Source organism: Haliotis rufescens, unplaced genomic scaffold, assembly GCF_023055435.1.
Source record: "Haliotis rufescens isolate VD_foot unplaced genomic scaffold, xgHalRufe1.0.p SCAF_11, whole genome shotgun sequence".
Lineage (NCBI taxonomy): Eukaryota > Metazoa > Mollusca > Gastropoda > Lepetellida > Haliotidae > Haliotis > Haliotis rufescens.
The window spans coordinates 21,855,025-21,879,539 of NW_025963791.1; the positions used below are offsets into that span (position 1 = coordinate 21,855,025).

At 39.4% G+C, this 24,515-nt stretch overlaps 1 long non-coding RNA gene across 1 annotated transcript in view; it reads right to left on the bottom strand.

Annotated features, from left to right (window-relative positions):
• The window catches only part of LOC124137214, a 108,132-nt gene that overhangs the window by 61,710 nt on the left and 21,907 nt on the right, over nt 1–24,515 (bottom strand). Inside the window, exon 3 of the long non-coding RNA XR_006861497.2 lies at nt 10,236–10,286. This is a non-coding gene — a long non-coding RNA (uncharacterized LOC124137214). The remainder of the gene's footprint in view (nt 1–10,235; nt 10,287–24,515) is intronic.

A 24,515-nucleotide genomic window follows, 5' to 3' on the forward strand; every position in this document is an offset into this window, starting at 1 on the left:
AAGCATAGACGCATTTTCGGCAAGCATGGGTTGCTGAAAACCTATTCTACCCGTGATCTTCACGGGTCCAAATATCAAATGAAATACCTTGCATAGAACATGCACTGAATGAAGACATATGCTGCAAATTGTCATAATCCCATTATCATCTTCACCATCATTATCATCATAGTAACAAATTCATAAGCATTACCGGGGGCATGGGTGGCCAAGTCGTCTAAGGCACCACAATTCGCTGTGCAGAGTTGCGTCCCTTGGGCATGCCAGAAACCTATGATTGTGGGTTCGATTCCCGGTTCGCCCCGATTATGTTTCTAGGTTTGTCAGCACCATACCCATGCTCATGGGTTTCACGAAAGTGGTAAACGTCTAAGACCTGGATCACTTTGGGCTTTCCTCCCACATTAAGCTGACATGCCGCGAAATAACTGGAATACTGTTAAAAGTGGCGTTAAACACAACTCACTCACTCATAAGCATTACCCTAGTTTCAACATACTTGGCCACTCACATACTTATTACTCGCTAATCAGGGAAATAAGTTTAAAATCAAACATTTCCCCCCAAAAATTAATTAGAAATATTGATTAAAATCAACATCCAACGTCTCAGTCTTACAGTGAATGCCACCAGTAGTTACTGGTACTCGTATTAATGAGATAGCAATACCCACAAAACTAGGTCACACCAAAGACTCCTAATGACAATATCCCTCCATTGGATACAAATAGATTGGTAGTTTATGCAGGGTCATTACTAACATGACACAATGGCTGTCTACAAGCAATCTAGGCTACGTGACTAATCATCAACACTTGACACACTTGTAGCATATATTTACACGACAGCGTCAAACACTCCCAGTGTGCAACATATATTCAAGTGCCGACATCTTGTACACTCTTGTGAACAAAATCACCATTATCAACCTTGTTATTAACATGTATTTATAATTATAGGTGTATATAAATAGTTAAAATAATATGTGATAAAATTGACAATTTTAAAGGTTTTATGTTACATGAAAAGCTAGTGCTGAATATTTCTTCTTTATTTATACATTATGTCTCTGAAGCTATAGGATGAAGAACCCCCCTTAACATCCGGGTTAGAACTGGTCTTCAGCTACCCATGCTTATCGTAAGAGCCGACTAACAGGATTGGGTGGTCAGGCTCGTTGACTTGGTTGATGCATGTCATCGTGTCCCAACTGCATAGATCGGTGTTCACTATGTCAATCTGTGGATTGTCTGGTCCAGACTCAATTATTTACAGACAGCAATTTTATAGCTGGAATATTGCTGAATGCGGCATTAAACATCAAACAAACATACAAACATATTCTTGTAAAATGCTTTTGAATGAAAACAATGGCCGTCTACCAAGACTAAATGTTAACAGTGGCAATTGTTACACATCACACATTAGTGGAATGAATGTGAAGAATTAGCCAGAGACTTAAAAGTAATGCTGCATCTGAGCATCAAATTAGCAGAGGGTTTTAATGACGGTTTTTAGCATGGTAATTAAGTACATAAATAGAATAACAGTTCATGATGAAAGAAATCCACAGAGCAAATAATTATTTGGGGGTTGCCCAACTCATAATTACCTAACTCTGACACATATGGGTAGGTCACAAGCTATAGTAGTAACGAGCACCGAAGTTCCCAGATTATGTAATCATTTGAAGGAAATCCTGTTTGGATGAATGTAAGTCTTCCATGACAACTAATTATGGTTCAGCCAATCCATACATTATTGTAGAGAGCCAGGAACACGTCAGACGTCTGACCTCACGTGCCGCAAATTTACATTTATCATACAGGAAGCAACAATTACAACACCCAGTCGAATCTGGCTATTTGAATGGCAACGGGGACAATTTAAGGACTTCCATCCCAGAAGTCTCTACCGGGCACTCCCTAAGTAATACCTACACCCTGGACGTCCGATGCTGGTCAGTTTACATGGCAATTATGGTGTGTCGTTCCTGTTACTCGTCAGTCACTATCGGTATCAGGGGAACCATGTACTTCCTTGAAGGTCGCGACACCATTGTTGGAAAAGTCACAATTTCATTTTGCTGATTAAAATTGATGAATTGAACTTAATGATGGTTGTAAGTATTTCTGTATAAAAATCGCTTAGACACAAGGATATATTATTTAACACTCCTAGCTAAGTAGTATCAACGTTTGTAATCGAAAATCGAACAACTACACGATAGATAATTGATACGAACACATAATAAAAAAAGAAATATTCATATTGTTATGTTACATTACGTAGTTTAAATTCTAAATAGTTATAAATTTAATATCTCCCATAGTAAATGTTACTGTTTTTGTTATTATTGAAATCTATGATTTATGTAAAATATTACAAAACTGTGTTGTTGTTGTGAAGCACAAACGAACATACTGGTATGTTTAGTGAACCGATGCATCACATGTGACGTCATAGACCCATGACCTGAGATGCTACATGTGCCTCATGCCGGATTACCGTGTAAAACTTGGAAATCATGAGCAGCATATCGTGATTCGAACAAAGACACGGTGTAGTAACACTGGACTGATTGTTAGTCTTGTCATTAATTGTTACATGTTGCAAATTGGAAACATTTCTTCTTAATGTACATAATTCTCTATATGTTTCTTTGGTTCGTGTTTCTTTTTGTGCTGAGTATATATATATATACGTATATCTCATAATTATAATACAAAAAAGAAAGGGACATAACTCATGATAAAAGAACTATATGACTTATTAAACACAATAAAATATTTCACGATGGTGTAATTCTTTAGATATTGTGAATATGTATGCATATATAGAAGCCCTACCTTGATGCGTTACGTTTAGTTTACTTATGGCATTGACAATGGGGAAAATATCGATCGTAGGAATGTCTGCCACATGGCATATTACCTCCCTTGTCTTGAGCTGAACAAAAGCGAACATGTTTAAACTTAATTCATGCCACAAATCTGAATGCCACAAAAAGGATGTTGACTTGTTTTTTTGTCATCTGAGTTGTATCCCTTTGAGTTAAATCGCACAACTGAAATCATTTCACAATTGTTGATGTACATTTATTATTTGTGCTGAAAGAAGTCCCATCCCAACACGATTCAAATTTTGCTTAAAAACATCGACAAAAGACATTAATTTTTTCAACCATGATAGATTCATTGAAGTATTTAAACCTACGTGGTGTTACGTAAACACTTAAAAACGTGGTACATTCAACACTAGTTTGACAATTAAAGAAAATGCTCACATCACCGTCATAAAAACAGTGTAAGCAGGATTATTTTTACAATTCTGTTCTTCAGTTTATGAGCAGATTAACACTTTCAGACAGAAACACCACCTGTCTGGCCGTTAACCATCATGGTCGCCATCAGGAACCAACATTTGTGAGCAAGTTAAAATAAGATGATACCAAACCTTACGCTCTTCAATTTCTCCTTTTCACGTTTTTTGTGTAGGAAGGATTCCATTGCTACAAGAACCCATGGGAAAATACAAGGAAAGCGCAGTAAACGTGTGAAACAATGTCATACCAATGCTGACAAGTGTCCTTACCTATCCGTTCAAGATGGCTGCCAGACACTGACCTTTGACCTTCAGAAGCCTACATACAAGCTGTGACAAGTTGCATTGCAAATGGGGCTGCCACGTATTAGCTTGGGATAGCATTCATTGGAAAAAAGTTGTATTCCAATAAAACAATAAATGGTATCTCTGTACTCGTCAAAAGTCCATACAATATCTCATGATGGTAATCGATACGAGAGGTACGAATTTGGCACAAGCTTGAATTACTAAGGTAACTAGAATTATCTCTCATTTTAAACACATACCAGATCGACCAAACATATTTCACATAGAATATAAGAATATGTCTGTGTTTGGTACTGCACCATGATGAGGGAGATTAACTGATGCACCAGCGTGCTGTGATATTAAACTCAACATAGGATGGTCAATAAACTGAAAAGGGTCAACATTTTTGTTTGACTTTATCATCAGTACAGTCCATTCCGTTTCATCTGGTACTGGAACCGTCTGCCTACAAGCAACAGGTCCTCAACACAGAAGTCTTTTTAAATCAGCGATTGTTTTTCCACTATCATATCAAAATTAGAATATCTACACATGTTTTTACTTTTAAAAAACTGTAATGTGTTGCAAAATGGTTCTTGCAACTTGAAATCGAAAGAGACGAAATATCATGATTTGTACTTCAAGATAGCTGCATGTGTGCTACTAGTTATAATATGAAAACAAGCCACTCTGGCGATAGGGAATATGACTTAATGATGACTTTTAAAGATAAAAATTGAAAAGTGCGCTTTTCAAGAAATATCCATTTTGCTAGCAAGTTTTGATCATGTGGTTGCAATCCAGTTTAGGATCGACAGTCAGGTGACTGTGAGCAGCTATATTTAGCATTGTACGTACATTACCAACACGAACTGGAACAAAACTAAACAAAACACGCAGGTGTAGTATTTAAACCCCTATTGACCTAGTTTGAGATGCATGCACTGCTAACTATAACCGCTCACAGTCACTTGTCTTGGTAGCCAAGTAGATAAAGTGTTCACCGATCACACCTAAAACCTAAGTTTGACTCCCCACATGGACATACTTGTGAAGCCCATTCCTGTCCCATTCTGTGATAGAACTATAGTACTGAGAAATGTGTAAAACCACAATCCCACGCCATTTATTTTCCAATAAATCATTTCACAGCTTCATGTACATGAAACTCACTTATGACTTACTGCTTGCCTTAATGCAGCACATATCATAAGTCTCGTACACCAACAGTAGCTCTTGCTCCAACCCAGACAGCTAGCCACAGAGTGCACTTTGTAACAATTAAACTAGAATAACATGTTCCACAACAGTTCATTTGGCCACAAAAAGAGGAAAAGGCTGTAAATCTACACCATGCGTATCACGTGACTGTCGCCATAAAACATTGCAATGAAACAACTACTGACATAATTCTAAACATCGTAATTTCTTCTCAAGATTGCAATGCGCAGCTGAACGACCTCATTTTACATGTGGCCTACCACTTACCCATCTCATCAAACTGGTTTGTTTGTTTGTTTGTTAACTGTTTAATGCCGCACTCAGCAATATTCCAATTATATGATGGGGGGACGGTAAATAATCGAGTCTGGACCAGACAGTTCAGTGAAAATGAAAAGTATATCGGAAAGACAGAACTTAAATTAAAAAGAAGAATGAATCTTCACGGTTCACAAATAAAGCCGCCACACAACCGCACGAGTCCACTCAGTGAACATTTAGATACATGTGAAAGCGGCAACTATTTAGTTTTCCCGCTATATAAGCTAAATTTTGATCATGAACCTACAATGTTTCAAAAAGAGCAACATTGTATTCATAAATAAGCGCCTAAGTTAAAATGTAAAGGCGTAAGTTATTTGTCCATTGTCACCTTGGTATTGTGACGTCATAGTTTCCTAAATGTTATGACGTCCCGTAACTATATGTTACTACTTCATGTCCATTATTCAGTTATGGCCTGATGAGACTCGTAACGTGGTACGAGTTGAAAGCGCTTGCCAATTAAAACTGTGTTCAATCTTACTCCACTTATTCAATTATTACTATATATATTAAAGTTACATAATTTTAATTTTGTTGATATTGAAGTAATGTACAGAAAACGCCATAAATGGGATTTCATCAAACAAACACAAATCTATGCCATTGTATCACATAATTCTATTGGACAGCAAAATCAAGAGAATTGTTTTCTCTTAACACATCAATATGAAGTAAATGAAATTCTTCTCCTCTCCTTAACCTCAAAAGTAAGTACATTTTACTCAAGACTAGACGCTGTCTTTAAAGGTTTAGTGTTTCATGAATATTTATTTTCCATTGAATTTAATATTCACCTGATCTTTTGAAATGGGTCATTACAAATAGCCAGCGTGTCAGTCTTTAATATTGGACGGACATGTCTGGGCAGGAAATGCATCTAACAGTCTTCTCATCCTCTGCTCTGGCATACAGCTTTGGAAAAGGTCACAAGGTAGGCCTACTCCATATATTTTTTTGCAGCATTAAAGTATTGAATATCTCATCCCTAAGTCAATCTGTTGGCATCTTGGTGTCACATTTCCAAATTGGATTGAATGAAATATCTTTACAAACAATCCCCCAACAGGTGTTTAAGCTGTAGTGGGTAGGCGTCTGCTTGCTGGGTGTGAGTGCCACATTTCAGTAGGTGTCAATCTCAAGCTGGTGTCCAACAGGAGCAAGTCTCCCTTGGTGTCAGTGTCCATCATATGTAGGTGTCCATCTCAAGCTGGTGTCCAACAGGAGCAAGTCTCCCTTGGTGTCAGTGTCCATCATATGTAGGCTTTCCTCACATGTAGGTGTCCATTTTGTGTAGATGTCCATCATATGTAGGTCCCCATCGGTATAGGTGTCAATCTTGTGTAGGTGTCCATCATGTGTTGGCGACCATCATATGTAGGTGTCCATCTTGTGTAGGTGTCCATCATATGTAGGTCCCCATCGGTATAGGTGTCAATCTTGTGTAGGTGTCCATCATGTGTGGGCGACCATCATATGTAGGTGTCCATCTTGTGTAGGTGTCCATCATATGTAGGTCCCCATCAGTATAGGTGTCAATCTTGTGTAGGTGTCCATCATATGTAGGTCCCCATCGGTATAGGTGTCAATCTTGAGTAGATGTCCATCATATGTGGGTGTCCATCATATGTGGGTGTCCATCATATGTGGGTGTCCATCTTGTGTACGTGTCCATCATATGTAGGTCTCCATCATATTTGGGTGTCCATCATATGTGGGTGTCCATCATATGTAGGTCTCCATCATATGTGGGTGTCCATCATATGTAGGTCTCCATCATATGTGGGTGTCCATCATATGTAGGTCTCCATCATATGTGGGTGTCCATCATATGTGGGTGTCCATCATATATGGGTGTCCATCATATGTAGGTCTCAATCATATGTGGGTGTCCATCATATGTGGGTGTCCATCATATTTGGGTGTCCATCATATGTGGGTGTCCATCATATGTAGGTCTCCATCATATGTGGGTGTCCATCATATGTGGGTGTCCATCATATGTAGGTCTCCATCATATGTGGGTGTCCATCATATGTAGGTCTCCATCATATGTGGGTGTCCATCATATGTGGGTGTCCATCATATGTGGGTGTCCATCATATGTGGGTGTCCATCATATATGGGTGTCCATCATATGTGGGTGTCCATAATATGTAGGTCTCCATCATATGTGGGTGTCCATCACATTTGGGTCTCCATCATATGTGGGTGTCCATTATATTTGGGTGTCCATCATATGTGGGTGTCCATCTTGTGTACGTGTCCATCATATGTAGGTCTCCATCATATTTGGGTGTCCATCATATGTGGGTGTCCATCATATGTAGGTCTCCATCATATGTGGGTGTCCATCATATGTAGGTCTCCATCATATGTGGGTGTCCATCATATGTGGGTGTCCATCATATGTGGGTGTCCATCATATGTGGGTGTCCATCATATATGGGTGTCCATCATATGTGGGTGTCCATAATATGTAGGTCTCCATCATATGTGGGTGTCCATCACATTTGGGTCTCCATCATATGTGGGTGTCCATTATATTTGGGTGTCCATCATATGTGGGTGTCCACAGTGGGAGATCAGCTTTGTGTTTCCCGAGAATTGCATCGCTTGTTGATCAGTCTCCGTCAGTAAGTACAACTGTCGCAAAGATGTATTCAACCAGGAATATCTGTACTGGTATCAACGAGATATTCTGTGGTAAAAGATGTACTTTTGAAAGGTCTTATTATTCCAGCTTTCAGATTAATTCTCTTTCAATTTTCACAACTTTGTCACAAATGTGAAATCAAGCAACACCAATCAAAGCACAGCACCATCATTTCCCATAATTTTATTTCAAATACCCACTGAATTAATTAACTCAAATCAAATCTTAGAATGTTTTTTTATATTATTTTTTAAAATAATGTACATCAATCTGTAAATGTTTGAGGTATGCAAACAATGGGAAGGCTTGAGTTGGGATCTCCACATTGGTACAATTAACTTACAAGCCTACTCATGCTCGGTAACGATATTGCTGAAATATTGCTGAAAGCACACTCACTGACGCCAATCGATGCCACCTCACCCTACCCCAAGCCACGTCACTCAAGTCCATCACCCACTCAATACCACATGTCACCATGGCACGACAATGTTACCAAATCACTGGTGAACCAAAGGCTGACGAGTTTCCAGTCTGCTGAGGTGTTGTGCCCATGAAAGTGTTGTGCGAGGAAAGTGTTGTTTGTTGTAACTGAGGACCCTGATATCAGATATTTTCTCAGCATGGCAGGGAACTCCATTTGGGAGTGTGGGGGTGTGGATAGGATTCCCCTCCCAGGGGCTTACAAAATACAAATGGCCGCCTGGCATTGGTGTCCAACTTATCAATGAACATCCTATCCCACAATTCCCCAGCCATGAATGAAGCAAGTGATAGTGAGACAACACAGACGGTTCATGTCTGGCGGCTATGAGGTAGACCCAGTCAGGGGGTCCCCTGTCCCCCCCTCCCAAGCCCCACCCCCATGTCTCCCTCCCCCTGATTCTTATCCCCCAATTTCCCAGCCTTTCTCACAGAAGCACTGCAACAACGCTTGGCATTTCCTGTTTGGAAGTTTCATTCCCACAAAACCAAATACTTGTTGATAATTAGACCACAGACTCCCAACGATATCAATTATCAGAAACCACCAGGTATAAAAAACATCTAACTGATGCAGGATTTTCACTGGTGGGTATGCACCATACACTGAAACTATTACCCAACTGTCTTGTACTGGCTGCATGTGGTGCAAGGCATGTGTAAAAAGAGGGGTGTATGGAACATGTTTAAAAAGCAGAAGCAGACGATGGATCTTGAGGTTTCCAGATGAAGCAACATGGCCGACAGGATCTAAACAAATCTAGCCTATTCTTGATTTGTTTAAAGTTTATAACATTATCTGGTATTATGTATGAATAACATACTTGCAAGATAGACCCTTGATCCCACAACACCGAGGGGTATTCTCATCAGAATTTGGGGCATCCTGGCTAAATGGATTTGCTCTGTGAAACATAATTGAGTTACCACTGCCATACACCACGATTAAGTTATCATACTGTTCATCAGGCAATTTTCATAAATCAATTACTTCATATAAGCTACCTATTAAATGTTAAACACATATATTTTTTATAAATATGTTATTTTTATTATTAAATATTATTGTGTAAGTATATACATAACTATTAATAATCATGATAATTTGGATTATATCGCTACTTTCCTATCACAGAATGTGATCTAATATTGACATATTGCTGACTAAACAAAATATTGATTGACTCGTTTTCATTGCTTCACATAATTCTGTTGAAAAGTAAATTAACAGACCGGAGCAACAAATATCATACTAAAAGTTCCATATTCTAATTTTGTCAATATTGAAGTAACTTACAGAAAACACCACAATGGCATCTCTTAAAACAAACCCAAACCCATACCATTTTCTTTGAATATAATCTAAATGTATGTTTTGAGTAAAAGTTTCCTAACCAACAGTTGGTGAGAGTGAGTGAGTGAGTGAGTTGGGTTTAACGCCGTTTTTTTAACAGTATTCCAGTTATATCACGGCGTGTCAGCTTAATGTGGGAGGAAAGCCCAAAGTGATGCAGGTCTTTGACATTTACCACTTGGGTGAAACCCACGAGCACAGGTATGGTGCTGACAAACCTAGAAACATAGTCGGGGCAAACCGGGATTCGAACCCACAAACATAGGTTTCTGGCGTGCCCAAGGGACGCAACTCTGCACAGCGAATCGCGGCGCCTTAGACGACTGGGCCACCCGTGCCCCCAGTTGGTGAGAGACAAGTACCCGTTGTACACAATAGACACAAATCAAACTGAAGGTATACTGAACAATCAAAATAGTGTTGGCACAGGAAACACACGCTCCCTATATAGATTACCTTGTCATTATCGGATAATCCTCCATCAAATATATGGAAAGTTTAAGTGTGGTATTCAGTTTTTTACATCCATGATAATGTGTTGAGCATTGTCTGGGGTACCAGTAGGATATGAAATAGACAACTCACCTCAATACAGCTCAGAGGGCAGAGGCATCTTCATATACGTGCCAACTTAACCTGAAATTAACAAAAACTAAATAACTTTCAATCATTAACATGACATATTTTATTACATTAATTAAGAATAAGATCTGACGTGAAAACGATCAATAATAGGTGTACGTGAAGAGCATAAAATTCACATTTAATATGTGAATATTTACTGAACACATTTAAATATATATACAAACTACAAAATTTCATAATTCTTTTTGTAACATATGTGTATAAATTTCGAATTCTCTGCAAATCATTATCAGTCTTGTTCTTAAATAAATGCTAATATATATTATAGGAATTATCAAAATTTATCAATATGGTTAAAAATAGCATACTCGGTCCCATATGCCAGCATGGAGGATAAATATGTCACTTTCATCTCCATACATATTGCCATGACGATACAAGCATAACATAGTTACTAAGCAATGACATTAATCCCTCTAAACACACCAAACCTGACTACAAGGAACAACAACATAGGATTTGGTACATCAGCAAAATTTAAACCCAGGTTTGAGGCTACTACAATACTTACTGAGCCAATAGTAAAACGGCACTGACACATCTACAAAGACCCGTCCCAATTCATGGACACACTGACATGAATGGAGAGAGCCTTGCCGACCAGATGTTTCCCTGCATGCTCGTCACAATACGGCCTCCCACTCACAGAATCTGTCTCCCACCCTCATCTCGCAGTCCGCAAGCAGGATACATGACTCCCTTCGCCTCCGCTCCTAACACTACCAACCACAGGCATTTCAACATATTGCTTCCAGTTGGGGTTGTAATTGTAACTTTAACACGTTGTTGACATTTGAATCATGGACTAATCAATGATATCATCCCCAGCATCATTTGTTTTATAAAAATGGTAAAATCAGGTGAATGGCGGCTACGAGAGATAGTCCCCTCCCCCAGTAGTTAGCCTGAGTTCTGATGGGGGATCAATGTCGTAGGCAGTGTATAGGCAAAGCTGTGTTGGTTATCTTCGTCACAATAGATGCGAGGCCCACACAGGTGTATGTTACTGTGGAGGACGGAAATACTCCTTTTCACTACATATGAAGCCACAATTTCCTCAGCATCTGAAGCACTGACTTCAGTAATGAGCTACAGCACATGGCCGCAATCAGGTATGCACTCTAACCCGCGTGGAAAAGCAGCCATTCGATGAATTATATCTATATTATTATAGCAGCATCTCTTTCATTCATACCGTGAATGTGTAAAGACATGGAACAATCGTAGAATTCCTTTCTTCCTTCCCTTATATTCATTGGCTATTATTTGTCCATTTATTCACTCTTTCATCCATTCAGGAGCCTACTGTTATTTTATTTCTGAATTCATTTGGATTCTACTTCTTAATTATAACTTCCACATCTATCCAAATTACACCATATATACTTGGTAATGGAAATATATAGAGACTAGCACTCGGAATTCATCTGATTGGAGAATCATTGCTTTGGATAAAAATCCAAAATGAATATATGTATAAAAATAATAGATTTAATCATTCAATAGAGCAGTTTCCATTGATATGGATACAAAATATTACAAACAATTGCAGAATTGCATTGTTTTGCAGTGAAAAACAACATCTAAAACTCACAACCCTCTCTCTTGAGACTCGTCTGAATGTTCCTTGTTAAGTAACACAATATATATCCTTGTATTACTCATAATGACCTAGGTCCAAGCAGCTGGATCCCCCCGCATCCTTTGTGATCACTAATACATTCAGACAACCCTAAATACCCATGTGTAAAACTGAATGATCAATATCTCCATAATAACACCATGCAACCATCAGTTGATCCTACTAACATTAAATAGCATCCAGGTCCTCTTGCAAACCTCAAAAGCCTTTACCACAAAAGCCCCAGCACCATTAGAAATCCCACAAATGGAAACCCTGACTTGTCGCCCCTGTGATCTTTAAACATATGTAACGTACAAAAACATGTAAAACTGTCACAAACCCCACATCGTCTTATGATCCTGTATAATTATGTTCATTAACCTTCCACAGAACTTAACATCACTCCTTGACCCCAGAGATGCAAGAGTAACCCTTACTTAACCCGCAACCCAGTTTCGGCCCTTTGTCTCTCCATCTCTTGTAGATTTCGGAGGTACCTGTATCCTGGGTGCCATTGTGTTTGGCAGCTCATACAATCTATAACTGGGGGTCTCACATTGTGGGGATTCTGTGTTAGAATAGGTTCCCAGCAACCTGTGCTGGCTGTAAGAGGTGACCAAATGGATTGGGTAGTCGGTGACTTGGTTGAGTGAGTGAGTGAGTTGGGTTTAACGCCGTTTTTTTAACAGTATTCCAGTTATATCACGGCGTGTCAGCTTAATGTGGGAGGAAAGCCCAAAGTGATGCAGGTCTCAGACGTTTACCACTTCGGTGAAACCCACGAGCACAGGTATGGTGCTGACAACCCTAAAAACATAATCGGGGCGTACCGGGATTCGAACCCACAATCATAGGTTTCTGGCGTGCCCAAGGGACGCAACTCCGCACAGCGAATCGTGGCGCCTTAGACAACTGGGCCACCCGTGCCCCCTGACTTGGTTGATAGCACATCATGGTACTGCATGGATTATTGCACACAATAACGATCACTGGATTGTATGGTCCAGGCTCGATCATTTACAGGTTGCTGTCAAATATGTTCAATGTTGCTGAGAGCAGCTTTAGGCAAAAAACAAACAAAATAAAATACACAACTAGGTGTCTCAAATCTTTTTCAATACCGATAAACACTTCATTTACATTTCTATCATTTTCTGTTTAAAATATTTCCTGATTTGTTACCATCTCATTCATTTACCACTAAAACTCCACCCCACTTTACATCCAATATATATGACTTTTTCTGGTTACAAATTGCAATCTGAATGAAACCCTGGAATGCAAAAGGTAAAAATAATTCTCAATAAAAGTCGTCTTATCTCCCTCACTGCTTCATAACAATCAACGTACACAAATGTCAAAACTCAAAGGTTTAAATGTTAACCTTTCATTCCTCAGATAGCATATTTCCATTGACAGAAATTTCAACCAATCACTGAGCATGATTTTTATCACTGCTGCATTTCTTCAATGAATGCCTGCTTTGGAGGACCTTACAAGAATTGGCCTTGTGTGGGATTCTGTCGACATAGTGAATGAACATGTTTTGTGTAGGCGTTTGGATGTAATAACCATCTCCGAGGCACATCAGGTTTCACTGGCTGCCCTAGTTTTCTTGGGCATGGCAAAAAATATATATACTAAAAAAACCAGAAGATATAGAATTACAAAAGTTTGACATTTTTGCGTTCACGCTATATACATGACGGTACTTCTGTTTGTGTTAAGCCTTCTTTGTTAGTGCTTTTGATTTAATTTACTGTAAGTAAAAAAATTGTCTTAAAAAGGAAACTATTTTATAAACAAATGTAACCTATTTGTCCTTATTCAAATTTACCAATGATTAATTGTAAAACAATTGCTAGTTAAATAATAACATAACTGAGGGTATTAAGTCTCTTTTGATCAAAAAGAACACTTCATGTAGTGATGTTATGTTACTGAAGTTCAAGAGCCTTTGCCAAAGAAATTTGACCACAGAACTCCTTCATGTTTGCGATCAACAAGGTTTGCAGGTTTTGTGACCTTTGACCTCCTACCATTTATCCATTCAGCTGGATAAGAATCTGACAATGTTCGTCTGCTATCAGGTTTCACCTGCAGTCTGTATGTTGCTTATCTCTAGTCTGTACAGTTCATTACATTAACAATAATAAGCTTCAAATCCAAATCAGCTTGAGAAACATTTAAATATAGTGCCCTGTTTTAACCAATCAGGAGGTCTTCTATGGACAGATCATCAAACCAATGAGAGCCATCCTTACTTAAGGCGTGGTGGGGTAGCCTAGTGGATAAACTGTTTGCTCCCCACACCAAAAGTCGAAATATATTCCCAACATCGGTACAATGTGTGACATCATTTCTGGTCTCACTCTCTCACTCACTCACCCACTCACTCACTCACTCACTTTGCAATGAATTTCCTCCAGCCATAATAAATACATTATTACATAATCATCCCTGTCTGTCTCACTACCAAACACCCCACCACACATTATTGTCCCCGACAACCAAGACAAGGAAAATATATATGTTTATGTCCTTTGAAACACACCATTTACGTAGTCCTTCCAGATTCACATCCGTCATCAATTAATGTACACAGACACCAAACAGTTTGTTAAAAAATATATATAAAAAACATATCATGCCCTCACCTAACGTATCTAAAACATTTGGATGCAAATCTTATAGTGTATTTGTTCTGCCTTTTTTAAATACATTTTTTATCATATAGTTTGGTCAATGTCATTCATTTTGACAATGAAAGGTATCCCACAATGTCCTAGGCAGTAGATGACATACAAACCCAGGACTTCAGGGCGACAAGATCTATCGAGTGAAAGAAATATCCTACTTTCTGTTTGATGTACATCATAGGACACACATGCACACCTTCATATACAAATACCTCCCTCTATTGTACACCAACGTACACATTCATTCTGACTCATCATATATCTGCATGAATGAATTTTTAAGTGACAAAATATTTCATTGTCGTGTTTGCAGCAAACATTCTCAGGATCAACAGAGGTGGAGGTAGAAAAAAAACAACACTTGGGAATACCTTTTCACCTATTTACTGAAACACTTGGGAATACCTTTTCACCTATTCAATGATGAAAACAGCCATTGAAATCCACCTGGAGTTAAATGACCCATGACAGCTGTTTCCCACACCCACATGCAAATTCCCCATGACCCTGTAAAAGACTCACACAAGCACCTTCCTAGTCCCCAGGTAAATCACCCATAACAAATCGTCAGGACAATTTCCATCTAGACACACTTACCCACACATATCTGTTACAGGTAAAACTCCAAAGTACGGGAATAAATCACGGTAGTATCCAGGGTCCGGCTCCGCTGGCTGTAGCCGTGTAACCCTATCATGGCATACAGTCCCAACAGTTTATCTCCCTCTCGCAGGATTACCATGAGCTGATAAACAGCATTCTTTACATAATTCCGCGATGATCACTTTCATGTGACCCCATGCTTGATTCTGACATGTACCCTGCCCGGGGCTGGTGTGTGCCAGGCGGCAGACACCTGAGAAATGATCTACTTTAATATACCTCATACACAGACTAGCTCATGGTGTCAGACATAATTTCATAATGTATGTGCCTGTGGAGTTAAGCCAAACTCTCTAATTGATGCAGAGCTTTCTTTCATTCTGCTTGAGGATCAAATGCAAGGACTGTTTAGTGTTGAGTTTTTTTTACAAATATGTGTTCCTGTCAGGTTCTAAATAGCAACAGTGAGTAAACACCGGCCCATGTGTGTCAGTCGGACATCCCCGTATCATACTGTCTGAGGAAATAATAAGAAATTGTTAGTGTTCAGGTATCGTTCATTAAATGCTGATTGCAAGTTAACTCAGCCTCATTGTTCGAATAACTGAACCTCCACGTCAGTCTCTGGTTATCTGAATATCCATGTATTGATTTGTCACAAAATAGGTCCCATAGCGCAGATCCCCATACCCATGTGTGTCTCCTCACAGGGATTCCAGGGCAGAGGAGATCCCCACACGCATGTGTGTTTCCTCTTGGGGATTCCAGGGCAGAGGAGATCCCCACACCCATGTGTGTCTCCTCATGGGGATTCCAGGGCAGAAGAGATCCCCACACCCATGTGTGTCTCCTCATGGGGATTCCAGGGCAGAGGAAATCCCCACACCCATGTGTGTCTCCTCATGGGGATTCCAGGGCAGAAGAGATCCCCACACCCATGTGTGTCTCCTCATGGGGATTCTAGGGCAGAGGAGATCCCCACACCCATGTGTGTCTCCTCATGGGGATTCCAGGGCAGAAGAGATCCCCACACGCATGTGTGTCTCCTCATGGGGATTCCAGGGCAGAAGAGATCCCCACACCCATGTGTGTCTCCTCATGGGGATTCCAGGGCAGAAGAGATCCCCACACCCATGTGTGTCTCCTCATGGGGATTCCAGGGCAGAAGAGATCCCCACACCCATGTGTATCTCCTCATGGGGATTCCAGGGCAGAAGAGATCCCCACACCCATGTGTGTCTCCTCATGGGGATTCCAAAGCATGTCCCCACACCCATGTGTGTCTCCTCATGGGAATACAAGGGTAGTGGAGATGTCTATCCCATGTGTGTCTCCCTACGGGGATTCCTGGGCAGAGGAGATCCTCACACTCATGTGTGTCTCCCACAGGGATTCTGATGTATCATTAGCCTTGCTACAAGGATGTACTGACAGATTAGTCCAAGGAAGTGTAGTAATTCTCTGCTTATAATAGGTAAGTCTAGATAAGCAGACAGTTACTAAGGATGCTGGTCTTTTATGGGAACACCTTGTTCTTATTATATCTAGAAGTTATGATTCAAACTAATAATTATTGCCTTAGAGGCTTATGTAAGTCTCAGGCATCATATGAATATGCCGGTCTCCCCAAGGTGATTCATCAAAATTAATTTTCATAGATCAACACACAATCATTGACAGCCGTTGCTGTTTCAGTCAACAAATACTGACTGTTCCTGTATCCAATGAAGGCATATGTATAATGCATAACGCAGATAGCCAGATGAATAATTGTGTAGAAACGATAAATAACATGGTTAACATGAACTGTATCATCTTACACATCATCAATATTTGCTGTCGTCAACCTTACAAAGAAATACCATATAGAAGAAATTCACTGCATCCACCACACCCAGCCTACCACCTTCATCTCTAGAGCTGTTCCATACAATCAGAACTTGGGCAAAAAATTACATTAAACTTAATAATTATGGGAAAAGATGTGCAACTTTCAGTTTAAGTATACCCATTTGAAGTGATATCTTTGTTTCAAATGCCATTGATTTCAATCTCTTCCTTCAAATCTTATTCAAGATAAAATCTCACTATTTTACATATAATCATTTAGATTCACAGTATGACAAAGCATTTCACTATAGATCGAATAAAATCTCATTTCTCTATCGGCAGGATAAAATCTCACTTCACAATAGGCAGGATAAAATCTCACTTCACTATAGACAGAATAAAATCTCATTTCACCACCAAAGGCCGAATAAAATCTCACTTCACTGTAGGCTAGATAAAATCTCACTTCACTATAGGCAAGACTAAATCTCACTTCACTGTAGGCTAGATAAAATCTCACTTCACTATAGGCAGGATAAAATCTCACTTCAATATAGACAGAATAAAATCTCATTTCACCACCAAAGGCAGAATAAAATCTCATTTCACCACCAAAGGCAGAATAAAATCTCATTTCACCACCAAAGGCAGAATAAAATGTCACTTCACTGTACACTAGATAAAATGTCACTTCACTATAGGCAAGATAAAATCTCAGTTCACTATAGGCAAGTATATAATCTCATTTCACTATAGGCAAGATAAAATCTCACTTCACTATAGGCAGGATAAAATCTAATTTCACCACCTTCAGGCAGCATAAAATCTCACTGTACCATGAAACAGAATAAAATCTCACCTCACAACAGACAGAATAAAATCACGCTTCCTCCTGACACCGAATACAATCCCCCTTCTCTCTGAAAGTCTCAAGTCTCTAACAAACTACAGAACCAATTCCTGGTTTATTCACCAAGTAGGTAAAAACTACTGGCAGTGTCCCTATATTCCTGGGGGGCGGTGGGTCGGTTCTCCTTCTCCACATTTGTAGCAGAGACTACCGGACTAATCCACCAATGCCTGGTCTTATCTTACAGGAATGTGTAGCAAATCTCTCTCCCTCAGTGGGGGGTCGTGGTCAATCAATAGATCATTCATTTACCTACTCCAAACACCCGTTCTAAACACACATAGCCAATGTTCCTGACTGGCTTTATTCTCAGTCAGATAAAATCAGTACGTTCCAATTTTACGCCTTTGTACTGTCAGTTATTATTAGCTTTCCATGTTATTACAGTGATCATTTTTATTTCATTTTTATAGGAGATGGCAAAAAAAAATCATGTACAAACCATTCTAAAATGACAGATTAATATAATATACTCATAATTTAACCTAGTAATAACAGATAATTGCATATTATGTTAAATCTAATTAAAATCAATAATATCAGCAACAGCTCTGAAATTTCATTTAAAACTCATATAATTAGTCAATGTTTGTGTTTGTGCAATTAGTCACAGCTGCAAGTCTTATAAGTTTTCAGTAAGATTTGTTATTTTTAGTAGTCGTAGGTGTCTGTATTCTGTTAGTGTTGAAGCCACGCCATCTGGTGGAGACCAAATGATTCAGCTACATGTCATCACGGATGTGTGCCACGTACACCATTTTTTAATGAACAATATCCTTTTGTCAGAAAGTAGTGAGTAGTTAGTATTCCTGATCCTCTCATTATTCACACAAAGAGTTTCCTATCAGGGATAATGATTTGATTCAGGGAAATAGGATCTAGAGAGTTCAATACAAGCAATGCTGCACTGTGACGTCTGTGCACTGGAATGATTACGGAGTGACCTCTTTTCCTTTTCCTAATTGACCTATTTCTTTAATTCTTGGAAAATCTGAATCCTGTCTTCAGGAGAATTTACTGGAGAGTTGTAATTAACGGTTTTGAAATTTCATGTGACTGGTTTGACAGTACAAGCCAAATACTTGAATATTATTCCCACTTGTCATGCTTGTCTACCGGGTATCCAACTTGTATATTCCTTATTGTTCAGGACTACCATATGCCCTTTCAAACCTGCATATCCCCTCTCCCACCTGTATATCCCCTCTCCCACCTGTATATCCTCTCTCCCCCTCTCCCACCTGTATATCCCCTCTCCCACCTGTATATCCCCTCTCCAACCTGTATATCCTCTCTCCCCTCTCCCACCTGTATATCAACTCTCCCACCTGTATATCCCCTCTCCCATCTGTATATCCCCTCTCCCTCTCCCACCTGTATATCCCCTCTCCGCCTGTATATCCTCTCTCCGAACTGTATATCCCCTCTCCCATCTGTATATCCCCTCTTCCCCTCTCCCACTGTATATCCCCTCTCCCACCTGTATATCCCCTCTCCCACCTGTATATCCTCTCTCCCATCTGTATATCCTCTCTCCCACCTGTATATCCCCTCTCCCACCTGTATATCCTCTCTCCCATCTGTATATCCCCTCTCCCACCTGTATATCCTCTCTCCCATCTGTATATCCTTTCTCCAACCTGTATATCCCCTCTCCCACCTGTATATCCTCTCTCCCACCTGTATATCCCCTCTCCCATCTGTATATCCCCTCTCCCATCTGTATATCCCCTCTCCCACCTGTATATCCTCTCTCCCACCTGTATATCCCCTCTCCCACCTGTATATCCTCTCTCCCACCTGTATATCCCCTCTCCCACCTGTATATCCCCTCTCCCACCTGTATATCCTCTCTCCCACCTGTATATCCCCTCTCCCATCTGTATATCCCCTCTCCCATCTGTATATCCCCTCTCCCACCTGTATATCCTCTCTCCCACCTGTATATCCTCTCTCCCACCTGTATATCCCCTCTTCGCCTGTATATCCCCTCTCCCACCTGTATATCCCCTCTCCCACCTGTATATCCTCTCTCCCCCTCTCCCACCTGTATATCCCCTCTTCCGCCTGTATATCCTCTCTCCCACCTGTATATCCCCCCTCCCATCTGTATATCCCTTTCTCCCACCTGTATATCCCCTCTCCCACCTGTATATCCCCTCTCCCACCTGTATATCCCCTCCCATCTGTATATCCCTTCTCCCACCTGTATATCCCCTCTCCCACCTGTATATCCCCTCCCACCTGTATATCCCCTCTCCCACCTGTATATCCCCTCTCCCACATGTATATCCTCTCTCCCACCTGTATATCCCCTCCCATCTGTATATCCCCTCTCCCACCTGTATATCCCCTCTTCCACCTGTATATCCTCTCTCCCACCTGTATATCCTCTCTCCCACCTGTATCTCCCCTCTCCCCCTCTCCCACCTGTATCTCCCCTCTCCCACCTGTATATCCTCTCTCCCACCTGTATATCCTCTCTCCCACCTGTATATCCTCTCTCCCACCTGTATATCCCCTCTCCCCCCTGTATATCCTCTCTCCCACCTGTATATCCTCTCCCACCTGTATATCCCCTCTTCCACCTGTATATCCTCTCTCCCACCTGTATATCCTCTCTCCCACCTGTATCTCCCCTCTCCCACCTGTATCTCCCCTCTCCCACCTGTATATCCTCTCTCCCACCTGTATATCCTCTCTCCCACCTGTATATCCTCTCTCCCACCTGTATATCCCCTCTCCCCCCTGTATATCCTCTCTCCCACCTGTATATCCTCTCCCACCTGTATATCCTCTCTCCCACCTGTATATCCCCTCTCCCATCTGTATATCCCCTCTCGCACCTGTATATCCCCTCTCCCCCTCTCCCACCTGTATATCCGTCTTCTGACACAAGTAGGCATCCTGCTGATGCACCTGTCATACACACGGTTGTTAATGCTACTTCCTGTGGTCCCACCTTCTCAAACATCTCAAATATGTCCCTACAGCAAATAGCTTCTAGCATTCCAGTACAATTCATAACATTTATTATAACAGTGAAGGTCTGACGATGTCGACAGTGACAACTTAAAATAATGATGCTCTTTCAGAACGAATTATGCAGTACTTCCATGAAAGCTATATACATGTCAAACGCTTCACAGACATTCCTCACACATCATGGGGGGAGGCATACGCTCACATCACAAAGAAACAATCGTATCACAGAAATGATAGCGATTCACCCTCACTGATCAATGTATTTTTTCATGACCTATATTAACACCCAAAACATTTTCAAAAATACAATGTTCTGTTAGATGTTGCTCAATATGTAGATTACCCTTTTACATAAATTAACCTTATTTGGGAGCTGTCGTACAGCTGGAATATTGCTCAGTGTGGCGTTAAACAACACACACCTTCACCATTCCTTTAGAAATAATTATCATCAAAAATGTATGGACACCATAAAAACAAAATTGAAACAGATCTCATTAATAATATCTACTAATCTGCAGCTGCTTTTTCTTTGCACAAATAATTTGGAAAACATTTTCTGGCATGAAATTCTTATGAAATCAAAGATGATGATAAATAATGACTTGCATACATTCCATGTTCATATTTTTACATCTACAGTGAGAGACAGATTCTCCTCCTGAAATTCACCTTGTCAGTTCAACAGGGGTCACATGAAGGTTAAAAGGTCATGAAGATCTTGATCTGCCAAGAAAACTACACTACTATAAATTCTACTTTAAACATACATATAATTCCTCATGACACTACCCTCATGGGATATTTCATACAACCGTACATTCAGAATATAATATATTCACATTCATTCTGACAATTTATCACTGAGATAAAGAAATATATTTAATATCAAATCCTGTCTGTCAGCAAGAAAGATTATCTGCTTAACCATTTCATGCACATCCCCGCCTATTCTGATCATAGTAAATCACATTGTAATGCTCTACTTTGGGAAAGTTCAAGAAGGATAAATATACTGCTTCGCTTCTTTAGAGTAGTATAGCTTTACGAAATAGCATAAACAGTTACAAATTCAAGATTTATCATAAACTCTATTTTACACAAATCTAAACTTTCAAATCATTATTATTAAACATTGTTTGGTTTTTAAAAAATTAAATTTCTAAAAAACATTTCAATGTCATCAAAGATGACATTTTTTTTAAAATATATCCTTAGACATGCAGCAGTCATATCTGAAAATATTTATTTTGTTAAACATGTTTAAATGAGTTCCTAATGCAATCAGTATTTTGGCACATTCTGTTTTCCTGAATCAGGACTAAAATTTCAATTCAGGAAGAGGAAATATTGTGGAGTTTTTCACTGACATTTTAGACTTGGTTCAGTTGACTTCATCCTTGTTATCATTGTCACGGGCAACTGTTACTCTATTAAGTTCAGTTTTACAAACTACTTTCCTCTTAACAAATATGCACATGACAAAGATGTAATAACTAGGAAGCAAATATATTTTTTCTGAGTAACCAATCTGATACAAATTCAAATTTTTACTTGGTTAATCTGAAAACTCTCCATCATTGAATCACTCCATGTTAGAAAATTGGCTAGTCTCTCATGTTGACCCTGAAACAAAGCAATCTTTAGCAAGTCTAGATTTCTTCAGTTTGAAAATGAAGAGATTTTTTTCTGGGCTCCATTTTATTAAAAATTCAAAACAATTTCAGAAAACAAAAATCTTAAAATATTTTCAGACACTAAATGTCAGTCTAATATTTGTCCAATGCATTGTTTTCACATGTCACCGTAAGTCTGATAATTTTAAATAAGTATAATTTAAATCCAAATTCTTCAAAATTTAAAAGTGTTTGCCTACATATCCTCTCTTCAACAGAATTCTAAATATCTTATAATTTCTTTTTCACATCAAACGTTTGTTAACAAAGCCATCAATCCGTCAGTACACATTTATTCCCCCTCAAGTACAGAGGGAACTGCCATCACATATTGCCATGGTCTATTCATCAAGCAGAGGGCAAACACGCATATCATGGTATGGAATTCAGAGAATGCAATTATCCCACCAACATAATCAATCCGCTGACCAGTCCAGCTTGTATCAGCTGAGCACAAAGACAAACACTGTAACTGACCGCCTTATAGACCAGACAGAAACCTCCATTCTTTTCTCAATAAACAGCTTGTATGCACAGGGTTGCGTTTTTTCGTCTCGATATTTACCTGTTTCGTTTACCTGTGAGTCAATCTAATTTGTCAGGTAAATTTGGGCCTCTGTTTGTCAGCATGTGGTGGTATTTGAAGGTGTTTAAAGCATCGGGTGTTAAAAGTAGTACACAATGTGATCAGTTTTTCAGCAGGTTTTTTTCCTGTTTCAGGATTCTGATTCAATTCAGGAAGAAGGAAATATTGTTGTCTTTTTTTTGTACTGACATTTTGGCTGTTGTCAGTTGACCTCATTGTTGTAACACAGAGGTGTCATAATGTCACATTACATTCACACAAAACTAGTAATTTCCTCTCAAATGAATATTCATGACGCATTTAAAGTGTAATAACTGTGAAATATCTTATTCCTATTTCATCATCCTATGCCTCCATGAAGATCGGGTTTGAAATGGTCTTCATCAACCCATGCTTGTTGTAAGAGGCGACTGACGGGATCGGGTGGTCAGGCTAACTGACTTGGTTGACTCATGTCATCATTTCCAATTGCGTAGATCGATGCTCACGATGTCAATCATTGGATTACTGGTCCATACTCGATGGAAACAGAATACCATGTTTGAAATTGAACCCAGGTTGTTTTTGTGAGGAGCCAATGGTTAACCACAAGGCAATCCCACTCATACACCTACCATTTCAGAATTGAATACGTAGGCAAGAACATTTTATTGCAAACAAATTTATATTCAATCTTATGAAGACAAAATGATAGGAATCAATGATCCCCACATTGCTATTAACATGATTAATCAATTTATTTCTAAAAATAGAGGAGTAATCCTGGATTAATGAATTTTCAGAATAATGAACTGAGGGTATGCACTTAAGTACTATTCATTATATAGTTCATTATCTTTTACCCTGTTGTGCAGGTATTGTAATGCATGTGTGTGAGTGAGTATGGTTTTACGCCGCTTTTAGCAATATTCCAGCAATATCACACCAGGAATGGGCTTCACACATTGTACCCATGTCGGGAAACGAACCCGGGTCTTCGGCGTGACGAGCGAACGCTTTAACCACTAGGCTACCCGACCAACACGTAACACATTTGTGGAGAGGTTGAACACACAGATTACTGACATGGTATAATATACATTTATCAATCACATCTGATGACAATATCTGATGACTGACTTCATCAAAGAAACAAATTTATCTATGTTTAGATGAACAATTGTTACATACTACACAAAAGAAATTAAAGAACACCCTATTCTTTCATATTACTATTGTGAAGCTATTATGCCATGACAGATTAACTATAGTAATATGAAAGAATTTAGAGATCTTTAACTTCTTTTGAGTGGTATAAATAAATAATC